The sequence below is a fragment of the Tamandua tetradactyla genome, chromosome 13 (genome assembly GCF_023851605.1).
Source record: "Tamandua tetradactyla isolate mTamTet1 chromosome 13, mTamTet1.pri, whole genome shotgun sequence".
Classification (NCBI taxonomy): Eukaryota; Metazoa; Chordata; class Mammalia; order Pilosa; family Myrmecophagidae; genus Tamandua; species Tamandua tetradactyla.
In genome coordinates, this window is record NC_135339.1 from 71,081,523 (window position 1) to 71,103,043 (window position 21,521).

General features: G+C 39.0%; 2 long non-coding RNA genes across 5 annotated transcripts in view; one reads left to right on the forward strand and one right to left on the reverse strand.

The window, feature by feature from the left end:
• The window catches only part of LOC143653224 (uncharacterized), a 108,247-nt gene that overhangs the window by 56,044 nt on the left and 30,682 nt on the right, over positions 1-21,521 (reverse strand). Inside the window, exons 4-5 of one of the 3 annotated variants that reach the window (XR_013161174.1) lie at positions 4,362-4,440; positions 2,905-3,176 (exon numbers count right to left, since the gene is read on the reverse strand). The exons of the other annotated variants lie outside the window; for them this stretch is intronic. This is a non-coding gene — a long non-coding RNA (uncharacterized LOC143653224). Of the gene's footprint in view, positions 1-2,904; positions 3,177-4,361; positions 4,441-21,521 lie in introns of those variants that run through there. 3 annotated transcript variants of the gene reach the window in all.
• On the forward strand, positions 1,007-4,676 carry LOC143653225 (uncharacterized). 2 transcript variants are annotated; one of them, XR_013161175.1, is made up of 3 exons: positions 1,007-1,054; positions 3,384-3,503; positions 4,374-4,676. It is a non-coding gene; the product is annotated as an uncharacterized LOC143653225 (long non-coding RNA). The 2 variants fall into 2 exon arrangements; XR_013161176.1 differs by having other exon boundaries at positions 1,014-1,054; positions 3,291-3,503.

The following is a 21,521-nucleotide window of genomic DNA, read 5'->3' on the forward strand; positions in this document are numbered from 1 at the left end:
AGAGGCCTGGAGAGAAGGCTGACAGACATTGCCACGTGCCTTTCTAGCTGAAAGAGATATTCCGAACACCACAGGCCTTCCTGAAAAAGGGTGTCTTTCCCTGGATGTCTTAATTTGAACATTTTTTATAGCCTTGCCTTAATTTGGACATTTCCATGGCCTTAAAACTGTGGATTTGCAACTTGATGAACTCCCCTTTTAAAAGGCTGTTCTGTTTCTGGTATATCTCATTCCCACAGCTTACAAACTAAAACAATTACTAACCCCAATTTTAAGAAGAATGAGGGAAACAGGCTCTAGATGTTAAAGTGATTTTCTGAAAGCAATAAGGTTAGTGATTGGCAACATTAGGATTAATTTTCAGGTTTTTGGTTACCGAAGCCCCATGGCCTTACCCACCATGCTATAGCTCACCAATACTCAACCAGCTCGAGTTAATGGAGTCCAAGGACCTGATTTGAGTTCTTTAAATCATCCCCTACTTCTTGGTAAGATTTGGCAAGCAGCAAAATTTCACTGGTTCAAAGTCTTACCCACATATTTGTCATGGGTCAAAGAGTCCCTTCAGTTATCAGAAAAGCCTTCTTTTTAAATTCAAATTATTTTGTATACTGGGAAATTGAAGTAAGAAAAGAAAACTACCATAGAAACAAAGGTTTTCTTGAACTATTTTCAGGCATCTTATAGGACTGGAGGAGATGGAAATAGGATAAAGAGAAACATAAAGGGAGAGAAAATCCAAATTCCAAGATATTTAAGGAGATGCCAAAATTAGATTAGGGAAATCTATCTGTTTTGTTTTGTTTTTTTCTCATTTGTTTTCCAGGGGTGAAAATAAGTTCCTGAAGGAAAAAATGAGGGTCTGGCCTACTAGACCAAAACAAAAAGTATTCCTGCATAATTAAGTCATTCTTAGTAACCAACATAGATAATGATGATGCTTACCTAGGCTTTATGATTTCATAAAGTGCTTTAATATTTTTTTTACCCTATTATATCCTCACAACAGCCATGGGGGAAAGATGGGGTGGAGATCATTAACCCCATTCTGCTGGTAAGGAAATTTTTTTTTTTAATTGAGAAATTTTAAACAATTTGCCTAAAATCACATGGTTGGCAATCAGCAGAGCTAGCATCAACTCCTGTTCTTCAACTTCAAACGTCCCTTCTGTTGCAGCTCAGGGAATTGGTTCAAATAAAGAGGAAGGAGCTCCGAAAGCAAGATGTTGGAGAAAGGTGGAACATTGATCCTTTTCTGCATGAGCCATTTCCTAGTCCTCCCTGGAACTTTGGCTTTAGAATATGAGAAACCCATATAGATCTAAAAGCTGATTTCCAGACACAGGGCATGGCTACTGGAAATTGGGGACACCCAATTTTATGGTAAAAGTCCTACTTGGGTTTCCCATGTTATTATCTTCCACGGGCATGGAATAGAGAGATCCAAGCATATTCCAGCCCACCGTAATGGGAAGGTAGCAGAGTTGGGAACAGGAGAAGGATATTTTATTGTTTTAACCAGCCAATAAAGAGAAAAAGATGTTTTTGAGTCTTCCTCTAGTTGAACAAGCTCAACAGGGCAGGTTTTATATGTGGGAAGCAGGAGAGTACCAGTTTTCTCACTTCCAGTGCAACAGGGCCAAATGTATGTTTTCTTTATTTTGGTATGCTTTGATTTGGCTTTTACTTGTAATTCTTGCCAAATATCCTTAAGCAAACTGATAACCAGAACAACCCATTAGATAATATAATCAGATCTCCTGCTTCTATCATTACCAGTGCAGGATGCGCTAGGAAAATGATCAGAGCCTGTCATTCAGAGACTTCCATCTTCAGGGGTCTAAAGCTCAGTAGAGTAACCCTAAATCTTCCCATCTTTGTAAAAATAATAGTGGAGATGAACAGAAGAGAAAAATATAGCTAGAGCTTATTTTTGATGGGATTCTGGGATTGTGTTCTGGAAGACACCAAAGACACAGTCTATGATTTCATCCCACAACAGGTTCAAAGTCTAGGTGAAGATAGCAGGTTTAGATATATATTACATGTGAAGAAACAAAAAGGTGGTTTTTATGAACAGGACAGTCAATCAGTATCAGCTATTAATTGGCCAATCTTTAGTCACTTACAAGACCAATCTTTAGTTACTTACCAGCTTAAGAGTATAAGCTCAGAATCTGGTTACACCTGGAATTCATCCTTGACCCTGGGATGTCTTGGTAAAATATCTACTTTCACTGAAATTTCATTTTAGTACTGATAAAAATAGGGACAAAATATTAGCTCCCACATAAAATTTTCTTGAGGATTGAATGAGAAGAAATGCAGGAAGAAAGCTTAACAATGCCTGACATACAGTAAATTTATTAGCCATTTTATCATTAATAAGGAGCAAAACTTTATAGAAAAAAGGTGAAACTATGATCAGATGGGGCTCAAGGATGTTTATGGAAAACTATTTCAAGGGAGCGCCATGTTGGAGGTAAGAGAATCACTTGACATATTATTGCCAATCCACCAGGCTCATTGAAAGAGGAGTGAAGCAGCCCAAGGGAGCTACTACCCAGGGGAACAGGGAGGGCTTTGAAGTAGGAAGTGAAAACCAAAGCTTGGAGTAAATTCAGAGCTGAAGTGCAGGAGCTAAGGCCCATCTATCACTATGTCTCTGGCCATTGTCCCCTGCAGAATGGTTGATCCACCATGAGACCACATTGCTATCTACCCTCGCTGACCTTGCCCCAGCTGACTGGACCATGGACAACATCTGAGTACAGGTGGACCAGCCAGTTTCTGGCTCAAAATCCAGAACCCTTCTATTGGGAATTTAAATGGTGTGATATCACAATTCCAGATGGTAGAATTGAGAGATCATAAAAATCAGGGTCACCATTCCCCACCTACGCTCACAGCATTGTTTTGAAGAAACAGAATCCTTCGAGAAATAGATCGGGAGAAAATTAATGAAGCAAATGTGCGGAGAAACCCAGAGAGGTCACACAAAAAAAGAATGTAAGTTGAGGGAAAGACCACATCTCAAAGCCATCCTCCTCGAGTTTCAGTTCTCCGCATTCCTGGGGCTTGTTATTTAGCTCTTCTTAGATCCAGCTGAGGCCTCAGTTTCCATGCCTCCTCTCTTTCATCTGTGCTTATTTTCCTCCTTTGCCCAAAGAGCAATTCTACCCAAACAGAACAGAAATGCTAGGTTAATTTTAAAAGCAGAAATGTAAAGGAGCCAACTAAACAAAGATTTCTTTTCCTAAATGTTCACTTCACACTGTCTGGTGTTACAGAATTATTCAAGCAAACCACAATAGCCTGGGAGAGTAGCAGGAAGCCACCTGGTATCTAATCCAGCTACTAAAAGACATATCGCCTTTCCACAGAAAGGTACATCTGCGTGTACTGAAAACCCCACAGCCGACAGGAAATAAGGCAAGATTCTACAGCCACACCCGCCAGGGTTTGAAATCTGATTCCTCCATTTACTGGCTGTCTGACCTTGGGTGAGTTATATCAACTCTATAAGCCTCTCCTTCTGATTCTATAAATTGGGAGTAATAATCTCTACCTTGCATGAGCACTGCACAAGTTAAATATAATAATGCATTAAACCTTCAGTATCCAGGCACATAGCGGCAGGGCTACCACCAGGTCATACTGCTTTTAGGTGAATAAGAAAAATGTGCTTTTTCTTCTGGGGGAACAAGTGATAAGGGAGTGGGGGTTTGATTTCAGCCCCTCACTTTCTTCTTATGTGTGTGTCTTTGCTCCATACAGAACCCAAAAAGCAGTGGATGGCAATCCTGCTTAGTAGTTATTAAGTGTCAATTATTATACTGTGGTTACAGATAACTCATGTCCAAGTTCACATCTTTTAGGAAAATAGCATAGCTATATATAAGGAGTTGTTATTTAACAGAATGTTTCCTTGGAGATGATTTCATAACTCGTCGAGAAGTTGAAGTAAAGAAAAAAAAGGGTCTTCAAGGTTTCAGTCTGATAGGAAAAGCAAGGCAGCACACAGCCCAGAGTGCTGTCAATGCACCAATTACATCTCATTGGTCATGATGGAAATTGGTTTGCACTTACTGAATACAGATTTTTTTTCACTTGATGCCTGATTAAATGTCACCCTGAACACTGAATCAGACTAGGTTGCCATGAAACACATCCCTGCCTTCTACAAGTTCAGTTAGCTGCCTGGGAACAGTGGATCTATCTATAATGCAGGGGGCATAATTCAATATGACAATAAAGAGAAAAGAAGCTTGCATAATTTCATGCACATGGAGAGCAAAGATAGCTGACAGATTTATAGGTTATAACCTGCTGAAGACCCTCTGCTAAAATGTTTCACTCACTTCTCTTTGCAGACAGGCAAATTCTTTCATCTTCAGGCCTTCTGGATAAATTTTCCCCAGGAGTTGATGGACTTTAAATCTGTCAAATAGAAACCTATTAAATCTGACTCTATGCTATAAACGGTATCAGCCTGAGGCCCTAAATTCTAGCAGCTCTAAAGATGACACACACCTCCCCATGTGGCATTTTACAGTGGAGGACAGCAAGGCTGCTATGGTCACCACCCTCTGAGAAAAAAACAGGACCGAGACAGCATTTGAGATCCGTGCCCATCTTTGAGGGGTCTACCTTGTAAAGCAGCCAAGTGACACAAATTCCAGGCTACAGTGGCAAATGCCCCACTGGACTATGCTTCATTTTCACTATTTCAGGGTCAGGGATAGGAGGATGAAAGAACTCAGAATCATGTAATTCTCACATCTCCTGAATGTGGGGGCAGGAAGAACCTCAGGGGAGTACTAAGAACTGGTTAAAAAATAATGCCTAAGACTGGGAAGTGCTGATATTTTTATTTCCAGATTTGGAAACTCCCAGACCTGGGATTAAAATATTCTGGAGCTGTCAGATTCGGGAATATTTTGATCTAACACACTCCCTTGTGCTGTAAGGCTGTTACAAATTCAAGAATGATAATGCTTTGGCAAACCAAGTTCTCAAAAGCTCATATTTCATCTCTCTCTGCTTCCAAACAGAAGTGTTTAGGCACCAAACCTAATTGAGGAAAAGAAAAACAATTTTTCTGGATAGCAGGTCAAGGTGTGGTAGCAGATATGGAATAGGTGATTAATAAACATATCCTCACCTCTGTCTTATCTAAGATGCTCTCTCCTTCTGATTTAGTTTCCTGGCTGCTAAAACAAATACTATACGATGAGTTGGTTTACAATGGGAATTTATTGACTCACAGTTTCAGAGAGTAGAAGGCTGGCTTCCTCCTGAAGTTGGTATCTTCTGGCTGACTGGCAATCTTTCGGGGTTCCTTAGCATATCTGTCACTTGGCAATGCACATGGCAGTGTCTTCTTCTTATTCTAGGTTTCATTGGCCTCAGGTTCTGGCTTGCTTACATCTAATGATGTCTGCTGGGCTCCAAGCATCTCCAAGCATCCATGTCTTTGTTCTCTGAAGCAACTGTTCTCCAAGCATCTACATCTGCTCTTTGTAATTGTTGAGGCTTCTGTCATTTTTTCTGGCCTCTCCAAAATGTTTCTTCTTTTAAAAGATTCTAGTAAACTAATCAAGATCTGCCTGGAATGGGTAGAGTCACATCTCTATCTAATCAAAAGGTCACAACCACAATTGGGTGTGCCATATCTTTGTGGAGATAATCTAATCAAAAGATTTCAACCTACAGTATTGAATCAAGATTAAAAGAAATGCTGCTCTCACAAGATTGAATCAGGATTAAAACATGGCTTTTCTGGGGTACATAATACTTTCAAACTGGCACAGTTAAGGACACAGGTGTCTTCTCTTATCCATTATGATTTTGGTAATCAGCAAATCCTCCAGGTCCACCTAAGTCACATGGCCATATTTTGGGTCTTCTGGCCTTACAAATTATATACAGTCCAGTACATCCATTTCCTTAAGACTTTTAGTAGCTCCCTCTACCACCCACCATGTCAATGTTGGCATTTTAGCTTCATTTAGTGTGGGTCATTGCTTTTTAAAAGCTTCTAAGACCCATCCTAATAATGCATTTGCACAACCTCCCAGGGTCCTTGCTAGGCTGTTATGTTCTGTATTAGGGAGAGCACTCCCAAATCAATAATTTCTCCCATACCCAATCTATGTGCATGCCTCTTTGACCAAGCATCCTCAGAATCCAGACCTACTCAACCCTCCCTTGATGTGATCCAGATAAACATAGCCAAGAATTAACAAAGAAAATCTGCAATTTCATGGTGAAAAAAAAAATCTAAGCCTATTTGTGCCAGCTTTAAAGTATTATGTACCCCAGAAAAGTCATATTTTAACCCTGATTCAATCTTGTGGGGGCAGCCATTTCTTTTAATCCTAATTAATACTGTAGGACAGAAAGTTTTGATTAGATTATATCCATGGAGATGCGACATGCCCAGTTGTGGGTGTGACCTTTTGATTAGAGGAAGATGTGACTCTGCCCATTCAAGGCAGAGGTTTGAATTAAACCTCTGGGTTGTGATTAATTTTCTTGGCATCCTTTAAAAGGGGAAACATTTTGAAGAAATCTTAGAGCAACAGAGAGAGCTGATATAAAAATAGCCAGAACCTGGAGAGAAGAAACTTCCAGTCCCAGCAGATGCTAAGCTAAGAGATGAAACCCAGTATTTTGTCCCAGAGCAGCCAGGTGAATGCCCACAGATGCTTAGAGAGGAAACCACAGGCATCAGAAACTGGAGACAATGGAACTGGGAACAAGAACCAACAGATGCTAGCCACATGCCCTCCCAGATCACCCTTCCTTGAGCCAAGGTATCTTTCTCTGGATGCCTTAGTTAGGATGTATTTATGGCCTTTGAACTGTAAACTTGTAACTTTTTAAATTCTCTTTTTAAAAGCTGTTTCATTTCTGGTATATTGCATTCTGGCAGTTTAGAAAACTGATACACTATTTAAAGCCATTGAAAAATTATGGGACTGAAAATGATTTTGCAGTAAAAAAAAAAGAGACATTTCAGTGATAAAGCTCCTCCAAGTAGAGAGTCCTCTCAACGAGCCAAAGAACAGGGCATCATTCAATTCTCAACTGAGGGCAAATGATTCTAGGGTTGATGACACAAACAGCCAACTCAGGCTTTTGGGGGTGGAGGAGGCTTGCATTTTGGAGTCTCAGAAGTGGAAACAAGTATTCTATGAATAAATGATTATCAGACTATTCAAGGAAGGCATCCACAGGTTTCTATGAGTGATAACTTTGCTCAATATTGAAAATATTTAAATGCTGCAACTACATACAAGCATATCAAATAGAACAAAAAATAACCATTGTGACTATAATGTGTGTATGTGAATGAGTAATCATAATACACAATCCAAATGAAGCACTACATTATGCTAAATACTTCACTATTTACTACCAATAATAATATGTTTTCTGGCTGAGGCCATTCCTTAAGTAGTTGATGTTCTCTGCTGTTATCAAATCATGAATCTCACTTATATGTTTAATGGGGAAATTGAGTCCAAATTATGGACCAGAAGATACATATAAGAATGAAAGACAAAAGAGATTTACGCCTGAGACCCCTACCTTGGGGATGGAAGAATATATCTTTAAGAGACATTGATACCGCTAGTTCCTCAAAGGTTTCCTGCTAGATATCCTGCACATTGCTGGGACTAGGCAAGAACCCTGCTCCAAATCAGTGCCTGCTAATGCATTTGTATTCCAATAAGTATAGTTAAGCTGAGTAAACTCTTTCAGTGTTTCAGCAAAATAGGGCAGGGAGGAAGAGTGTCCAGTGGTCCCCACGTCAAACTCTATAAGGCTGTTCATTTTAAAACTGTTACCCTCTTAGAGAACTAGGCTGTAGAACAGAATGGTAAAAAGTGTGGGCTCGTAGCACATGTTTGAATCTCAGCTCTGCCAGTAGCTAAGGAACTTTTGGGTAATTTACGTAACATCTTTGATCCCCTAGCTACAAAGAGGGAATAATAATAGTACTTATTGTTAGGGTTATTGGAAAAAGTATTTAGCAGAAGGAGGGAAGGGAGACAGGGAGAGAAGGAGGGAGAAGAAACCAAAGAAAACACCCTGAAGTCAACTATTTACACAGAGTAACTGTAATAGGATGGTTTTCCACCAGAGTATGTTCTTGTTCTCTGAATTCTCTGATAAATCATGAGCAAGAAGGCTGTGAACCTGGAAGGAGTAGCAGCCCTATAGGAAGCCAGGGCCCATTGAATATGGCAATGGGGATCCAGGGACTTGGCCCATGGATCACCATCTAGAATGGCATAATGGTGATTCAGAATGGAAACAGACTGAAAAAGTAATTTTTCCCATGTCAGAATTTTACCTTTACTTGTTCTGCCAATCATGGTTCATATTAATACCCATAATGTGCAAACTCTCTGCAAAACACTATAAGGGACAGAGAAGAATTGTGGTGCTAAAGAACAGGGCTTGGGAGTCAACCATTTGTTCTGCCATGAATGGACTGCATATCCTTGAGCAAGTTACTCAACTGCCCTGTTTCTTCATTGTCAAATGGAAATAATTTTCAGTTTCATACAAAAGTGGGAGGATTATGTTTGTGATGTGACTCTCGCAGGGCCTGTTATCAGAAGTTGATATTTTAGAAATCGTGGCTAAACCCAACTTTGAGGAGGTTACAGCATAGCTGAAGGAACAAGACTAATGCAAATGGAAAAAACAACATGGGAATGATTTAGAGCTAAAATTAAGAATTCCCTTATCAATACATACTAATTATGTAGTACACTAATAATTGTGTATTACTATGTGCCAGGTACTGTGTTACTGCAGAAAGAGTGAAACCTTAGTGAATAAAATAGTGACAGTCCCTATCTTATGGCACTTACAGTACAGGGGTGTTGCTGACTCTGCAGGAGTCCATGGCACGGGGGTACTCACTTCCTTCCACTACTCCCCAGACCAAAGAATAAATAGGAAGAAAGGTTTCTCTGAGTATTCACCAGCTGTTTTCCCTCCTGCTTTTGGCTAATATAATCCATAAAACTTGCAAAAACCCCTATTAATATGCAGATCTAAAACTGCAGAGTCAACGGATGTAGCCCTGTAGGCTGATTTACATTCATGAATATGTAGTAGAATGTTACCTTACAAATATGACAATATTTGAAAAGGAGGTTATTTGGTGTCAGTCTAGACCTGTATCCTGAACAAAAGGAGAAATGGACAAGGAAGAAAACCATAATTTATCAAGAATATATCTGAGTCAGGCCAGGTGCTATGCCCATGGGGATTATGCTATTATCCTTATTTCACAGATGAAGATTCTGAGGCTCAGAGATGTTAAGTGACTTCTTCAAGGCCACGAAACCAGTAAGGGGTAGAAGCTACATCCAAAACTTGGTCTGCTTGATACTCATCCCTGTCAAGGAGCTTTGGGAAAGAGATATCTTGCCACTGGCTCTGTCACTAACTCATTATTACCATGATATTGGACAAGCCATCTTTTGCATCTTGGACTCTGTGTTCTGTAAATAGATGAGTGCTTTAGATTAGAGAATCTCTGAGCTCTCTGTATACTCTCCTTCCAGCTTGCACTTGGCAAGGATAGCAAGTACTTAATTTATGAAAACTTGCAAAAGTGTTTCTCTAGGGATAGTCTCACTGTGAGTCTGACACCCATGTTACCTTTGAGATGGCATCCTACTTTTTCCAAGACATTTTAGATAACATCTGACCTGGGAGTAAGAGAATGGCCCAGGAAGTCCTATCAACTTGAGATAATTCTTGCTTCCTTTTAAAGCACTGGCCTGTGGCACAAGTCAAGCCAAGTTCAGTAGCTCTAACCCTGATTAACTTGGAAAAGTCATCTAAACTTGCTCAGCCTCAGTTTCTACCACTATAAAATGGGCTTAACACCATTCTCCTCATTTGTATCTCTTGAATTTCAAATGATAAAACTGAGATGTAGAAATACTTTGAAAATGATCAGGTAGTCTTAGCAGCCAAGATATTTAACTAGAAGAGAATATATGGCCAAGATCATAAAAAGAATATATATCAATTTCATTTTCTTTGATAATTTATATGTTCTCCTACTAATATTCTCATACAACTCTAATTTTTAATAAAGAGACCACATATTTTGGAAAATTTATCTATATGCACCAATATACCTCAGCACAATCCACAAACAGATGTCAGAAACACCTAGGAAATGTATTTATAAAAGCAGATGGTCTTAACTCCAAGGAGCCTGATTGCTTCCTAATTTCCAGCAGTGGGATCAAGAGAACTACATTTTAACTAATTATTGCAATCCCCAACTGACTCACATTAGGTGATCCACAGACGTCACTTTGAGAAACACTGAAGCAGTGTCTAGAAAACATCTGGTTAGGAGTAAGAGAATGGCCCCACATATCTACATGTAGGAAGAAGCATGAGCACCTCTATTACTGAATCAATAGCAAACATTGCTGTATTGCTGGCGTTTCTGATGCCATATCAGTCTTCCTACAAATAAAATGTCCTTTCCCACTTCTTCCAGGGTGTGGGGGGAAAAGTAAGTTGAATACTTTTTCTGTTTGTTTTTAAATTAATTTTTAATTTTTTAAAAATATATAACAACAAACACAAACATTCTTAACTTTTGATCATTCCGTTCTACATATATAATCAGTAATTCACAATATCATCACATAGTTGCAAATTCATCATCATGATCATTCCTTAAAACATTTGCATCAATTCAGAAAAAGAAATAAAAAGACAACAGAAAAAAAATCATACATTCCATACCCCTTACCCTTCCCTTTCATTGATCACTAGCATTTCAATCTAAATTTATTTTAACGTTTGTTCCCTTTATTATTTATTTTTATTCCATATTTTTATTCATCTGTTGATAAGGTAGTTAAAAGGGGGTGACACAAGGTTTGCACAACCACACAGTCACATTGTGAAAGCTTTATCATTATACAATCATCTTCAAGAAACACGGCTACTGGAATACAGCTCTACATTTTCAGGCAGTTCCCTCCAGCCTCTCCATTACATCTTGGTTAACAAGGTGATATCTATTTAATGCGTAAGAATAACCTCCAGGATAACCTCTTGACTCTGTTTGGAATCTCTCAGCCATTGACACTTTTTTTTGTCTCATTTTGCTCTTCCCCATTTTGGTCGAGAAGGTTTTCTCAAACCTTGATGCTGAGTCTCAGCTCACTCTAGGATTTCTGTCCCACATTACTAGGAAGGTCCACACCCCTGGGAGTCATGTCCCAAGTAGACAGGGGGAGGGCAGTGAGTTTGCTTGTTGTGTTGGCTGGAGAGAGAGAGGCCACATCTGAGCAAAAGAGGTTCTCTTGGGGGTGACTCTTAGGCGTAATTTTAAGTAGGCTTGACCTATCCTTTGTGGGGTTAATTTTCATATGAACAAACCCCAAGATTGGGGGCTCAGCCTATAGCTTTGATTGTCCACACTGCTTGTCAGAATATCAAGAATTCAACTTGGGGAAGTTGAATTTTCCCCCTTTCTCATCATTCCCTGAAGGGGACTTTCCAAATACTTTTTTATTCACTGTTCAAATCATTCTGGGATTTATTGGGGCATTACTCTGGACAAACCAACAAAATCTCGTGCCCTACTCAAAGTTCCATGTACTTATGGTGTTAATTAAGCTGTCTACATAAGTTATATTAGGAAATGCACTAGTCAAAATATAAATTTTGCACCAAATAACATTTTTTGCTTTAGTCTCACACATAAGTTGAAATTGTAAAATATTAAAATTACCATCTATTTTCAACACCCTGCAGTAATGACATTCCTTTGTTATTCTTCAGGCAAAAATATTCTTTAAATCTGTACATTTAGTCACTATCATTATTCACTCTAGGCATTCCTAGATTATACCATCTCAGTCTGTATCATCTATCTTTCTTTCTCTTTTCATTTGTGCTCCCAGCCCTCCTCCCTCTATCATTCTCACATTCAGCTTCATTCAGTATTTTAACATAATTGTATTACAGTTAGATAGTATTGTGCTATCCATTTCTGAGTTTTTACAATCAGTCCTGTTGCACAATTTGTATCCCTTCAGCTCCAATTACCCAATATCTTACCCTATTTCTATCTCCTGATGGTCTCTGTTACCAATGAAATTCTCTAAGTTTATTCACTAATGTCAGTTCATATCAGTGAGACCATACAGTATTTGTCCTTTTGTTTCTGGCTAACCTCACTCAGCATAATGTCCTTAAGGTCCATCCATGTTGGTACATACTTTATAACTTTATTCTGTCTTACAGGTGCATAATATTCCATCATATGTATATACTACAGTTTGTTTAGCCACTCGTCTGTTGATGGACATTTTGGCTGTTTCCATCTCTTCGCAATTGCAAATAAGGTTGCTGTAAACACTGGCAAGCAAATGTCCGTTTGTATCCTTGCCCTCATGTCCTCTGAGTAGATACCTAAGAATGGTATTGCCGGGTCATATGGCAATTCTATATTTAGCTTTTTGAGGAACCACCAAACTGCCTTCCACAGCAGTTGTACCATTTGACATTCCCACCAACAGTGGATAAGTGTGCCTCTTTCTCTACATCCTCTCCAGCACTTGTCATTTTCTGTTTTATTGATAATGGCTATTCTGGTGGGTGTGAGATGATATCTCATTGTGGTTTTGATTTGCATTTCTGTAATAGCCAGGGAAGTTGAACATCTTTTCATGCGCCTTTTGACCATTTGTATTTCCTCTTCTGAGAAGTGCCTGTTCAAGTCCTTTGCCCATTTGTAATTGGGTTGTCTGTCTTTTTGTTGGTGAGTTGAACAACCTCTTTATAAATTCTGGATATTAGACCTTTATCTGATATATTGTTTCCAAATATTGTCTCCCATTGTATAGGCTGTCTTTTTACTTTCTTGACAAAGTTCTTTGATGCACAGAAGTGCTTAATTTTGAGGAATTCCCATTTATTTATTTATTTATTTCTTCAATGCTCTTGCTTTGGGTGTAAGATCTAGGAAACCACCTCCTAGTATAAGATTTATAAGGTATTTCCCTACATTTTCTTCTAAAAGTTTTATGGTCTTAGATCTAATGTTTAGGTCTTTGATCCATTTTGAGTTAATTTTTGTATAGGATGTGAGATATGGATCCTTTTTCATTCTTTTGCATGTGGATATCCAGTTCTCTAGGCACCATTTATTGAAGAGACTGTTCTGTCCCAGGTGAGTTTGCTTGACTGCCTTATCAAAGATCAATTGTCCATAGATGAGAGGGTCTATATCTGAATGCTCTATTCAACTCCATTGGTCAGTATATCTATCTTTATGCCAGTATCACTGTTTTGACCACTGTAGCTTCGTAATATGCCTTAAAGTCAGGTAGTGTGAGACCTCCAACTTCATTTTTTTTTTTCAAGATACTTTTAGCTATTTGGGGCACCCTGCCCTTCCAGAAAATTTGGTTATGGGTTTTTCTATTTCTGAAAAGGAAGTTTTTGGGATTTTAATTGGTATTGCATTGAATCTGTAAATCAATTTAGGTAGAATTGACATCTTAACTATATTTAGTCTTCCAATCCATGAACACGGTATGCCCTTGCATCTATTTAAGTCTTCTCTGGTTTCTTTTAACAATTTCTTGTACTTTTCTTTGTATAGATCTTTTGTCTCTTTAGTTAAATTTATTCCTAAATGTTTTATTCTTTTGGTTGCAATTGTAAATGGAATTTTCTTGATTTCTTCCTCAGATTGTGCATTACTAGTGTATAGAAACACTACAGATTTTTGAGTGTTGATCTTATAACCCTCCACTTTGCTGGACTTATTTATTAGATCTAGTAGTTTTGCTGTGGATTTTTTGGGGTTTTCCACATACAGTATCATATCATCTGCAGACAGTGAGAGTTTTACTTCCTCCTTTTCAATTTTCATGCCTTGTATTTCTTTTTCTTGTCTAATTGCTCTGGCTAGAATTTGCACCAAAATGTTGAATAACAGTAGTGATAATGGACATCCTTGTCTTGATCCTGATCTTAGGGGGAAAGTTTCCAGTTTTTCTCCATTGAGGATGATGTTAGCTGTGGGTTTTTCATGTATTTCCTTTATCATTTTGAGGAAGTACCTTTCTATTCCTATCCTTGTGAAATGTTTTCAACAGAAAAGGACGTTGAATTTTGTCAAATGCCTTTTATGCATCAGTCGAGGTGATCATGTGGTTTTTCTGCTTTGATTTGTTGATATGGTGTATTACATTAATTGATTTTCTTATGTTAACCATCCTTGCATACCTGGGATGAATCCTACTTGGTCATGGTGTATAATTCTTTTAATGTGCTGCCAGATTCGATTTGCTAGACTTTTGTTGAGGATTTTTGCATCTATATTCATTAGAGAGATTGGTCTGTAGTTTTCTTTTTTTGTAATATCTTTGTCTGGCTTTGGTATGAAGGTGATGTTGGCTTCGTAGAATGAGTTAGGTAGCTTTCTCTCCTCTTTAATTTTTTTGAAGAGTTTGAGCAGGATTGGTACTAATTCTTTCTGGAATGTTTGGTAGAATTCACATGTGAAGCCATCTGGTCCTGGACTTTTCTTTTGGGGGAGCTTCTTAATGACTGATTCAATTTCTTTACTTGTGATTGGTTTGTTGAGGTCGTCTATTTCTTCTATAGTCAATGTTGGTTGTTCATGCCTTTCTAGAAAGCTATCCATTTCATCTACATTGTCATAATTATTAGCCTAAAGTTGTTCATAGTATCTTGTCATTACTTCCTTTATTTCTGTGGGGTCAGTGGTTATGTTTCCTCTTCCCTTTCTGATCTAATTTATTTGCATCCTCTCTCTTCTTCTTTTTGTCAGTCTTGCTAGGGGTCCATCAATTTTGTTGATTTTCTCAGAATCACCTTCTGCTTTGGTTGATTTTCTCAATTGTTTTCATGTTCTCAATTTCATTTATTTCTGCTCTAATCTTCATTATTTCTTTCCTTTGCTTGCTTTGCGGTTAGTTTGCTGTTCTTTCTCTAGTTCTTCCGAGTGGACAGTTGATTCCTCGATTTTTGCCCTTTCTTCTTTTTTGATATAGACATTTAGGGCAATAAATTTTCCTCTTAGCACTGCTTTTGCTGCATCCCTTAAGATTTGATATGTTGTGTTTTCATTTTCATTTGCCTCTAGATATTTACTGATTTCTCTTGTAATTTCTTCCTTGACCCACTGGTTGTTTCAGAGTGTGTTGTTGAGTCTCCACATGTTTGTGAATTTTCTGGCCCTCTGCTTATTATTGATTTCCAACTTCATTCTTTTATGATCTGAGAAAGTGTTTTGTATTTTGCTTTGTGACCCAGCATATGGCCTATCCTTGAGAATGATCCATAAGCACTTGAGAAAAAGGTGTATCCTGCTGTTGCAGGGTGAAATGTTCTATAAATGTCTGTAAAGTCAAGCTCATTTATTGTATTATTCAAATTCTGTTTCTTTATTGATCCTCTGTCTAGATATTCTGTCTATTGATGTCCACTTTCAACTTATGTTTATACTTGGGTCTAAGATGTGTTTCCTGTAGACAGCATATAGGTGGGCCCAGTTTTTAAATCCATTCTGCCAGTCCATGTCTTTAGATTGGGGAGTTTAATCCATTAACCTTTAGTGTTATTACTATATGGGTAGTACTTTCTTCTACCATTTTGCCTTTTGGATTCTATACATCATATCTAATTTTTCTTCTTTTTACCTTTACTGATAGTCTTCCTTTCTACACTCTTCTCCACCCCTCTCTCTCTCCCCTGTCTTTTCATATCTGCCTCTAGTGCTCCCTTTAGCAGTTCTTGCAGAGCCTGTCGCTTGGTCACAAATTCTCTCAGTGATTTTTTGTCTGAAAAGTTTTAATTTCCCCCTCATTTTTGAAGGACAATTTTGCTTGATATAGAATTCTTGGTTGGCAGTTTTCTTCTTTTAGTAATTTAAATATATCATCCCACTGTCTTCTTGCCTCCATGGTTTCTGCTGAGAAATCTACACATAGTCTTATTGGGCTTGCCTTGTATGTGATGGATTGCTTTTCTCTTGCTGCTTTCAAGATCCTCTCTTTCTCTTTGACTTCTGCCATTCTGATTAGTAAGTGTCTTGGAGTATGTCTATTTGGAGGTATTCTCTTTGGGGTACACAGCACTTCTTGGATCTGTAATTTTAAATCTTCCATAAGAGTTGGGAAATTTTCAGTGATAATTTCCTCCATTAGTTTTTCTCCTTCTTTTCCCTTCTCTTTTCCTTCTGGGACACCCACAACATGTATATTTGTGTGCTTCATATTGTCATTCAATTCCCTGAGTCTCTGCTCATATTTTCCCATTCTTTTCCCTATAGTTTCTTTTGTTTGTCAGATTTCAGATGTTCCATCCTCCAGTTCACTAATCCTATCTTCTGCCTCTTGAAATCTAACATTGCAGGTTTCCATTGTTTTTTTTTTCATCTCTTCTACTGTGCCTTTCATTCCCATAAGTTCTGTGATTTGTTTTATCAGACTTTCAATTTCTTCTTTTTGTTCATTCCTTGCCTTCTTTATATCCTCCCTCAATTCGTTGATTTGATTTTTTATGAGGTTTTCCATGTTTTTTTGAATATTCTGAATTAATTGTTTCAACTACTGTATTTCATTTGCATTGTTGGTTTGTTCCTTTGACTGGGCGGTATCTTCAATTTTCCTAGTGTGATTTATTATTTTTTGCTGGCGTCTAGGCATTTAATTACCTTCAGTTTATTCTGGAGATTGTTTTTACTTCTTTTACCTAGGATTATCTTGCTGGATGAATTTGTTGTCTGTCTATTCTTTAACATTCAGTTCAGCTTATTCTGGACCACTAGCTTAGATTTTGCTTAACAGAGCAGAATTTTCTTATTTTCTTATTTCTTCAGTTCTTATTTTCTTATTTCTTACCCTGCCTGTATGGTGCCATCCCCACCCCCACCCCCTTAGAAGGGTCTACTTAGGTATTATAGACCCCAACCAGATTTTCCCAGACCAAACTGGCCTGCTCTCAGGAGGAAAGAGTCACCTGTGTCAGTTTTCCCTGAGGGTGAGACCCAGCAGGTTCAAAGACTTTCCTATGAAGTCTCTGGACTCTGTTTTTCTTATCCTGGCCAGTATATGGCACTTGTCTGCCTACAGGTCCCACCAGCATAAGATGATGTGGTACCTTTAACTTTGGCAGACTCTCCCTGCTAGGGGTATGGTGGAGACAGAGGAGAGGTTGTAGGCTGGCTTTAATGGCTTCAAATTTCCAAGCCCTGAAGTCTGAATTCCTTGAGGGAGGGATTCCACCTGAGTTGGGCCTCACCCCTCCCCTGGGGAAGGCATAAGCTCCAGACAAGCTCTCAAATAAGCTTGTTTCTGCCTATGCCTGGGGCTGTTGCAGCCTGAGAAGCCCTGCTGCTGTATCCAAAGGCAGTCAAGCTTTTGTAGAAACACAGCCACAAAAACCTCTGTTTCTTTTTTTTTCCTTTTCCATCAGCCCTGCACTAGCCCCCACCCTGGCACTGGAGCAAAAAATAGCAACCTCCACTTTGACCAGGTTCACCTGAGCAGGGGGCCTATATTTAGTAGTCAGAATTTGTGAATTAATCCCACACTTGAAGCTTAGTTGCTCTCAGCCCCTGCTGCTGGTAAAGTCTCTTTCCTTTCCCCTCTGGGAAGCAGCCTGTGGGGGAGGGGTGCCAGCCGCCATGGCTTGGGGAACTCACAGTGCTGGGGGGCTCGCAACTGGTCCAGACTGGATTACGCTGTGTGTCTGGTCACTGACATGGCCCCAGAAGTTGTTCTGTACTGTTCCTGGTTATTTAGTAGCTGTTCTGGAGAACAAACTAAATCTCATACCTCACTAAGCCACCATATTGGCACCTTCTCCCCTCTACCAGTTGAACACTTTTTGATGGACAAGGTTAACAACAAAATATCCTCCCATTCCTGGGCTTAACTGAGCAAGCCCAACCATCATGAGTAGGTATTGCAAGGGAGGGTGGCATATCCATGTGTCTCAAGGAATGGGACTTGTATTGGTTTTGAAACTATCTGAACTCCAGAAAAACAAGTTCTTCAATCTAAACCATTTCTGTGGGTATGAACCAATTTCAAGTAGGACCTTTTGATGGGGTTACTTTAGTGAAGGTGTGACCCACCTTAATCAGGATGGGTCTTACTAGAGTGCTTTATAAGGGAAATGAAGTTGAGAGAGAGAAAGAGAAAGCCACAGGAAGCAAGAAGATGAACATCAATGGAACCCACAAGAGGAAGGAGAGATCTGAAGATGCTGCCATGTGCCTTGCCATATGTCAAGCTAAGGACCAAGGACTACTGGCAGCCAGCCCCAGAACAACAGTCTTTGGAAAGAAAGCATTGCCTTTTGATGATGCCTTGATTTGAACTTTCTTTTAGCCTCACAACCTTAAGCAAATAAATTTCCATTGTCTTATCTGACCTATTTCATGGTATTTGCTTGAGAAGCTCAGGAAACTAAAACAGGTTAAGGTTAAGCAGGGTGCCACAAATTTAGCTTGATAAAAGCATATCCGTTACTCCATACCTATAGAACCAGAAGTGGCCCGTGAGGTAAAAGGTGACACTTGTACTGAAATCAACACTGCTAATGCTCTGAGATCCAAAAAACATCCCATCAAGGCATTCAAAATTACAGTGAGTACAGGGTTCTGAAATGGCAATGGCCGGGACAGAACCACAGCTCCAACAATTATTAGATGTGTGACTAGGCAAATTAGCCTGCCGTGTCTATAAAATAGGGATTAAAATCCTAACTATGTTATAGAGTATATGTAAACACTACATGAAAAGAAGTATTAATGCAGTGCCTGTCACAGAGTAAAGACTCAATAAATGTTAGCCACATAAAAAAGTGCATCTTGTAAGTCAAGTATTTGGTTTTCAGTCATGTGGGGAATTTGCCTAGTAAGCGATTATAATTTCTTCAATGAGTGTTAAACACATATACATATTCATCTGAATTGAGATAATATCTGGAAATTAATGTAGGAACCATTATCCCTTGGTTCCAAGTGGGCTAATCCAGGAAAATCAAAGACACTTCCAATGAACTCAGGGTGGTATCACTGCCTCCCTTACTGAAACTGAACCAAACATATTGATTAAGGCCACCCAACTATATTCATATTAAAAGCATGCAGATGAGTCTTTATCACTTAATTCACAATGAGGAGATGAGAGTCATCATCAATCACACACTTTTTGAGACTTGTACCATGTTCCTGGACTAAAGGTTTTAAATAAGAGATTAGAGTATTTAAATTTTCACAAAAATCCCTCAGAGCCAGATTGTGTTATCCCTGTTGGAAAGGTGAGTTATTTAAGGCTGAGAGAGTTCAAGTGCCTTTCCCTAGGCCACAGGACCAGTTAATTGTAAACTGGGATTTGAAACTATGTTATGAACCTCATATCCCAATCCTTTAAAATAACTATGATATTCTTTTCTCTATAAACATGAAACTAAAAAAGTAAACACAAAAACTGTCATTCTCAGAAAGAGCAAATATGTCCAGTCCCTGGCATACTGAGAACAAGAAGAACTAAAATGGAGAAAATTCATCCATGATAAGTGAGCTGAATGGAGCACACTAGGTCATATGTGTTCTCTTCATCCCATTAGCAGACAAACAAACAAAAATCTCTTCCTCTCAAGATCCTTTTCAAGCCTCAGTTATGGGTTCAATCTCTTCTTACATATTAAGGACTCCTGTGACTGGACCAATGTTCCTACAGCTGGCTCTGCCCATCACACCTCTCTGCTCAGACATCTTCAAGGACTCCCCACTGGCCAAAATTTGGAAATGAAGGCCATTCACCATCAGACACTGATCACTGAAGTTTTCTCAGCTTCCTGCACAAATCCACATACTGGATCAGGACACAAACAAACCTGTGCTTTCCAGTTTCTAGACTTTTACTTCTGCTCTTTTCTACTCAAATACCCTTTTAAGATCTCAGACCACTAAAATTGTTCTCATTCTTCAAGGCCCTACTCAATGAACCGCTCTCTCATGAAGTATTCCTGGGTTTCCTAGTTACACGTAGTTCCTCTCAAGTCGCATGACACTTGACGTGTTCCTCTTGTTTTGTGGTATTGTGTTCCAGGCACACATCTTCTTTCTGCTTCTAGACTGCAAGATCTTCTAGAGCAGGAGAACTCTTCCAGCTTCCCTCTTGGAGCTAGTGGAAGGCTGGCCCAAAGTTTGTGCACAATAGTACCTGTGGTGATTGATGCTCAGCAATTGCCCTCATAAGACTGCAACTTTGACTTCCTAGCTGTTACTCCAAGCATCTGGAGTAGCCCCTTCCTTTAATGGTCATATTCAGTGACTCTTCTGTAAATTCCTAAATGCTTCTCTCCAGCTTTGACAGCTAGAAACTATTAGGCCCCTCTGAACCTGGACATCTCTGGTGTACTTGCTTCTAGAAAGAAGCTCAAGCATACACCTAGTACAAACCCACTAGTAATAGATGTAATGCTGCAAGTAGTCTGTCACATCTCTGGTCATCTGTCTTGCATCCCCTCAGCTGCCTTCTAAGGCAGAGAGATGCCCACAAATCCACCTTGGTTTTGATGAGCTCTCAAGCCACAAAAAGCTCTTTCCCTCACACACAAGTTGGGTGAACTCTGTGCTTATTTTCATAGTTTCCAAACTCAGATTTCAGATGTAACCACAGACTCAGTCTGCTTCAATATTCCCAAATATTATTCATAGTGGGACCTATGTGATCAAATCCCAGAAGCTACTTTATTGTGTCTATAATTTAATTTTATACACGAAATAAATTCTAATAGTGGTTCTGAGGTTATGCCGGCAGTGGTGGGGTAGAGGAAGGGGGTACTGGGAGTGGAGAAAAGTCAAAATAATACAATCCTATTTCAGTATTCTCTAAGTATGGTTAAAAGACCATCACATTGTAAATACATGGGTGATTTAACAATGTCTAAATTTAGAACCACTGGACTAATTGTTACAAGTTATTGGTAATCTTCCAGGAAAAAGAGAAGAACTAGAACCTCTGATTCATAAATCCCACCCTTTCCAAACAAGTGCACATGATGATTGCTGAAGAAGATATTCACATTAATGAACTACACTGTTCAAATGCTGAAAACCCACTCTCCCAGCACATCACTGATGTAAGCCAGGGATCCTTAAACTGGAATCTTTGGATGTGCCAAATCATGACTATAAACCCCCCTTTGTGTGTAGCTTGGATAACAGTCAGGGCTCTTTCTGTTGAAAATGTCAGAAAATTCATCTCAAATGAATGTATTGAATACCCCAACTTATAAATTAATTTCAGGCAGGGCTAGATCCAGAGGCTGAAGTGATACCAAAGCGTTTCTCTTCTTCTCCATCTCTTACACTAGGCCAGCTATTTCCGTGTCACAGCCTCCAAATCCCCTGTCTTAGACTTTTCCTGCCTTGAGTTCAGGAGAAAGAGGGGCTT